At 33.3% G+C, this 6,566-nt stretch overlaps 1 long non-coding RNA gene across 1 annotated transcript; it reads left to right on the plus strand.

Moving 5' to 3' along the window:
• The first annotated feature begins 2,743 nt into the window (after nt 1-2,743).
• Nucleotides 2,744-6,566, plus strand: LOC127717527 (uncharacterized). The gene is made up of 3 exons (XR_007989217.1): nt 2,744-2,828; nt 3,567-3,708; nt 5,750-6,566. It is a non-coding gene; the product is annotated as an uncharacterized LOC127717527 (long non-coding RNA).

The raw sequence follows: 6,566 nt of genomic DNA on the forward strand, positions 1-6,566 counted from the left end.
GGAACTAATAGTCCACCAGAAAAGGTATCGACCCAGTGCTGTAAAAAATGAAAACAACATGTTATAAATTCAATGCGTCCGAAGCGCTTTTCTGGATTTGTCTTCATTAGGAACGCTCAAAGTCGAATATTTGAAAGCCAAGGATATATAAGAACAGAAACAGTTGAAGAGCTATATGACCCCCCCCCCCCCCCCCCCCCCCCCCCCCCCCAAAAAAAAAAAGTAACATCACAAAAATACTGAACTCCGAGGAAAATTCTAATCAGAAAGTCCCTAAACAAATGACAACCACTGAATTACAGGCTCCTGACTTGGGACAGGCACATTCATACAGAATGTGGCGGGGTTAGTTTCTTTCTAATTTCAAAATTAAAAAACGGACAATTTTAGAAATTATTGTTATAAATCATGTTAGCTTACCTTAATCGATACAAAGCACATAAAACTCAAAGTCAGAGTGTACTCGCAGTTACTGAAAGCTAGTTAAAAGCCATTAACAACTTATAAAAATCGTGTATCTAAGACTAAAAGTATGTTAGTATATCTCCCGCCAAAACAATATAGGAGGTCAATATTATGACAATTGATAATATAAACAAACATATGGTGACCAACTATATTTTATGGAACTAAAATGATTTCTGGGTAGAATTAGCCACTGTTCGTTGTTGTGTATGTGAGTTAAAACAGGGAAATACCAAAGACAAGGGGCAGCATAAGGAACAGAAAGGCATACAACACTATAGATACAAGATAGATAAAGATGAAAAGAATAAAAAGTTCACAAAAAATGTATACAGAGAACTTAAGTTTGAACATTGATAAAAAACAAAAATAAAATATCGCAAGATTTGCAAATAGGATAATTTATCAGCCTGTTTCGAACATTTGCACCATTATTCAAATGGCCGACAAACTGTTGTCTGTCTATGTATCCCGCGTCTGTGCAATTTCCGTCAATGTTTGCCAGCATGGGATTCTATTTGTTATACACATATTATGTAAAATAGCCACAGCAATAAAAAAGTCACAACATTTTAATGGTTTGTAAAACAATGTGCCAGCACTTGCATCTATGCAACAGCAACGTGATTTTGAAACTCCTAAACTTCATCAACAACGCTCCTTGTCTTCATTTAGGAAGCATCATATATTTGTTGATTTCGCGTTGTTGGGTTCAGCAGAAGTGTGAGAAGCCATTGATACCAACTATCTCCTGATAGCCATCCTTGATCAATTGTTCCGTCTTCAAACATATTTACTTAAGCTAGAATTAGCTCAAATGAAGGCGTCATGAGTTGCATCTGGCAATTTAGCTACAATGTTCAGAAATGTCATGTCAGAGTCACATACTCCTTGAACATTAATTGATTTATAGTTTTTTCTGTTCACATATACATGTTCATCTTCTCATGATAAATAAAACAACCATAACTTGTAAAGACACAGGTCGTTGGTCTTTGGAGATTAAATTAAAACATTCTGTAAATATCAATAGTAATAGGACGGGATTTTCGTACTATTTCTACATCATCTAAATATACCAAAGGATTTCAAGGTTCTCTGAACATTCTATTTCTGCGTAAATTGTGTTGTCGTCGTCTGAGGTGCATTAAAAATACAGAAGCCATATTTGTTTACAACTGTTGGGTCATCATAACGATGTCGTAAATCATGACTATCTTAAGACTATCATAAGACACTGCTTGAGTAGTCCTATCTTTATGACAAACTTTAATTGCTGCTCACAAGGAAGCTATTAAACCAAGAGTTACAAATGGTGAAGTTGAAATTATCCCTTCTTACATTTTACGGACGCCATCACGAGTTGGTTGACCGTTATGGAATAACCGTTTCACAGATGATATCGGACATGTTCCTTGTGTTGTAACTACAATACCCTTCCCTTTTCACGAATGTGACCTACCGAATTAGACTATTTACCGGATTTGTAATAATATAAGCAACACCACGGGTGCCACCTGTGGATCAGGATCTGCTTACCCTTCCATAGCACTTGAGATCACCCCAAGTTTTTTGGTGGGATTCGTGTTGCTTAGTCTTTAGTTTTCTATGTTGTGTCATCTGTACTATTATTTGTCTGTTTGTCTTTTTATTTTTGGCCATGGCTTTGTCAGTTTGTTTTCGATCTTTGAGTTTGACTGTCCCTCTGGTATCTTTCGTCCCTCTTTTAAGAGACGTCCTTAGTTTGGACCACTTTGTGAAACGCACTTGGACTAAGATATGTCGTATTAAATCCTAAGACATGTTTAAGTCCTAAGACAGCTTTTTGAAACTGGCCCCTGTGTAACAAAAAGTAATATTTGATTATTTATGTCCAAACTGTACATGTATTTGAAATACAACATGTTAACTTTGAATTAATTATTCATTGTTATTTAGAATTTGTGGCATAACGTTTGACTTAATTATTATTTCTGTAGACGTGTTGGACCTTTAAGCTTCTTCGATATTGATGTTGGTTAATGAAACATACAGTCATGTAAAATAAAGCTGTTAATGAAGATTTTTAGGAGAACATAGCTGCTGCTGACGAATGATGATTGTAAAAGGATTTGCCTACATAAACCTTCAATATGCAAGTCATATTTTCAAGAAAATACCATGATTAATTTATCTGAGAAAAAATCGAATGTAGCTGCAAACATTTAGTTTGTTTTCCCGACTTATGTTTCGGACATCCGTTTTGGTTATCTTTTCCATGTAATTTGTGAATTTTGCAGTTTCACTTCCGTTTATTTATTCCTTTTACAAAATTATTTGTCATAGGTGAGGTTGCTTTCATTACATTCTCCACTACAGTAAATGTAAGTATTTTAATAACGTGATAATTTATCTTTTTTTTTCATTTGAAATACAAGAATTTGATTAAATATTGGTGACCAAATATATTTTTGGTATGAAAAGATTCTCTGGTTAAAATTTGTTACCGTTCGTTGTTGTGTATGTTAGTCTACAAAACAGATAGATACCCTAGGCAGGATATACAAATCATAAGACACAGAAAAACATACAACACCATGGCCGTATATATTACATTTGAAAAGAATAAATAAGGTTTACTAAAATAAGTTTGAGCAATACAATACCTATAACAAATATAAAAATTACTTTGTATCCGTTTTATCCGATTGATTACTTTTGGTAATGGGGAGATAATTTTGACAAAGTAGAATCCTGACTGGTCTCTGCTCAATCGATTTACAAAATTTGAACATTGTTTAAGAACTTTCACCTTGTTTTAAAAGACTTAAATGCTTTAGATGGATAAATAGTTCGTTCTCCTCAAGTTGTTTTCGCAGAATTGCTCATGACAAATTGATACCGCCGATAATTCGCATTCGGTGATAAACGATGGAAAGAGAATGGGATTGTGGTTTTGTCGAATAGACCACAATCTTTTTTTTGCTGACGATTAGTTCTTTTGTCTGTTCAATAGCAATAACATATATCACAGATGACATTTGGAAAAGAGTTAAGATATATGAACCAGTCATGATGTTAATGTCAAATTAAGTGAAAAGACAAATGCTGATTTTTTTCAGCTAAGTTAAAATGGGCGTAAAGATATACATATGGGCAGCGGGAGGTGGAAATGTAGGTCATGGATCGATGACCCTAGGCGATGGAACCAATATCAGCTGGTGGCCCAAGGAAGACAAAGCGAAATCTGCACACCAAAATTGGGTGAGTTTAGTTGTACAATTACTAACTTTCAATTCAAAGCAATGTCCTGTTTGGTTTTATTGCCTTTTAAATGCTTGTATTTCTGTTGAAAATTTGCGTTGTTCATGAATAATAGTATTAACGAAATTCCTTAACAACAACATTAACTTGATAGTATGTGGTATGATATCTTGCTACTTAATGCAAAGTATACGTAAATGAGTGATTTTTCAGAATTTGATAATATTTTGTATGCATTAAAAATTCGTTAAACATAATCTGAATATGGAAAAAAAAATAGATATCATTTCTAATTCGTGAGATAACAAAATTGTTAAATATGTCTATAATTGTATAAAATGTACATGAAATTGGCAAACCAATATTTCACTTTAAACCGCTTTTTCTCACAGAATATTGATTTTAAATGATTTGTTACTGCTGTAAACGTTTCCATTTTAATGATACGAAACTGTTAGCTGGTCAGCTGAGTTTCGATTTGTAGTGTAAGAATGGGTAAAAAAAAAACACAAACAAAAACCAATTGGATACTCGTGACAGCGTCAAGTTGCGAAATTGTATTTTTTCATGCTTTTATACATCATCACATTTACATAAATGACTGAGACAGTATAAAAGTTGAAGGCACAATTATCAAGCATACCCTCATTTTCTGATGGCAGTCATAATTCCAGCTCTTCTTTATGGTCCCCTCAGTTGTAGTGGCATACCTATTATATTTGTACAAAAAATTGATCTCGTTCTGAGTATGCATGAAATATTTGCCTCTAGACGCAAAGCAAACAACAAATAGTTTGTGAACAAATAAATTGATCATAAGGTGTAACAAAAATTTAGCACCTCATGTTGTGGTTTACCATCTTTGCTGCAAGTTTATTGTTTTCTAATTGGTATAAATTAATATAGAGATCCATTTTGTTACACCTTGTGATCAATTTATTTGGCAATCGTAAATGGCAGTCAGCAGGGTTTAAGAACATCAGTTGTTCGACCTGCTAGTCAAATGCGTTTTGTTAAAATATATTTTTTCACTCTTTTGGTCTTTTTGAAAATGTTGTTCGTGCTGTATTTAGACCCTTCTACAACGAAATTTGTAACATGCACACGTATAAAAATTGCGGTTTTTAACCAACGCAATCATAGGTTTGAACGTTGTTTTCAATTTAGACTTGTTTATATTTATTTCGTTAGGGCTTGTATTATATTTTCCCTCGGGTTTATATAATCCGTTCATCCTATTTTGACTCTCTAAAATTCAAGAGTCTATCCTATATTTTGGTAAATTAAATGGCCTTCCAAATACTTTTCGATCCCTAACATCACTGAAGAGACATTAATTGTCGAAATCCGGATATGGTGTAAAAAAGTTAGCACCTCATGTTGTGTTTTACCATCTTTTCTGCAAGTTTATTGTTTTCTACTTGGTATAAATTAATATAGAGATCCATTTTGTTACACCTTGTGATCAATTAATTTGTATATATACAAGTCTAAATTGAAAACAACGTTCAAACCTATGATTGCGTTGGATAAAAACCGCAATTTTTATACGTGTGCATGCAAAACAAATTTCTTATTAGAGGGGTCTAAAAACAGCACAAACAACATTTTCCAAAAGACCAAAACAGTGAAACACTATATTTTAACAAAACGCATTTGACTAACAGGTCGAACAACAAATGTTCTTAAACCCTGCTGACTGTCTGGCGATTGCCAAATAAACGGATCACCGATGTAATAAATTGATCTTAATCATAAATTTAATACTAAGGTATATATATATAAGGCGAAGACTAACTTCGTTAATGCAAAAGAAGAACAACAAACCACAAAACAAAACACGTTATTCTTACGATTTGATACACGAATCCCAGTAAAATGGAGTCACTATTGCAGACACAAGAAACTGTGCAGCCTTTTCATTCTTACTGCAATTTATATCAGACAAACCAACATGAACTCATTTATAATTCTCTATTGAATGAAAAAGTTGCAAAACAATGACAAATACTGTATAGTTCACTTTACATTGATTTTATAGAAATCAGTGGAAGCTGAACCAGCAAATTCGTATCAACAAGATGTTGAATGGGAAGGTAAACCAGCTGATTTCATATACGAAATTCCTTCTGGAAAACTTGACGAGGCAGCTATTAAAACATGGTGGAATGAGTTCAAAACAACCAACAAGTATCACATTGCTTTTAAGAATTGTTGCAGTGCCGTTTACAGCGCCTTGAAGATAGGTGGGGCTGAAAAAATAGTGCCGTTCCCAGGGTCTCTTATTTCAACACCAGCAAATTTGAAGGAATACGCAGAGAAACTACATAAAGCTACAAGATAACAAACATAAAAAACAAAGGAAAAGGAACACGTCTGACTTTTCATAACCAAAAGTCAGCATATGATATCGTTTTATCATAAAAGTGTTACTTGTTACCTGTTATCTTGATTAACTCCGCTTTAAAGTATTTAAAAATTGCTTTGATTTATTTATTAAGAAAACTGACATGATTGGTATTCATTCAAAGCATAGTGGATAATTTTGAATGTTCTTTCTGTTGTTCAACTATTGACGCAGTGTTAACTATTTTTATCAAGTTACGGGACATCACCAGGTTTAACCTCAATTCTAATCCAGTTGACCTTATGTCATTTCCAAATTAATAGCATTTGGTAAGTCACTTCGTTTTGTTTTCTGTTATGACACAGAAAAAAAATTCCTTCAATAGTGGACAAACTGGAGAGTGATGAACAAACGAGGCTTACATTTATTTTACTCTTCTTAATTTACAAAAACAATTTGATTTTTATACTGCTATGATTTAATACTCTAATAAATCTAAAATGAAATAGAA

The sequence above is a fragment of the Mytilus californianus genome, unplaced genomic scaffold (assembly GCF_021869535.1).
Source record: "Mytilus californianus isolate M0D057914Y unplaced genomic scaffold, xbMytCali1.0.p SCAF_10, whole genome shotgun sequence".
Classification (NCBI taxonomy): domain Eukaryota; kingdom Metazoa; phylum Mollusca; class Bivalvia; order Mytilida; family Mytilidae; genus Mytilus; species Mytilus californianus.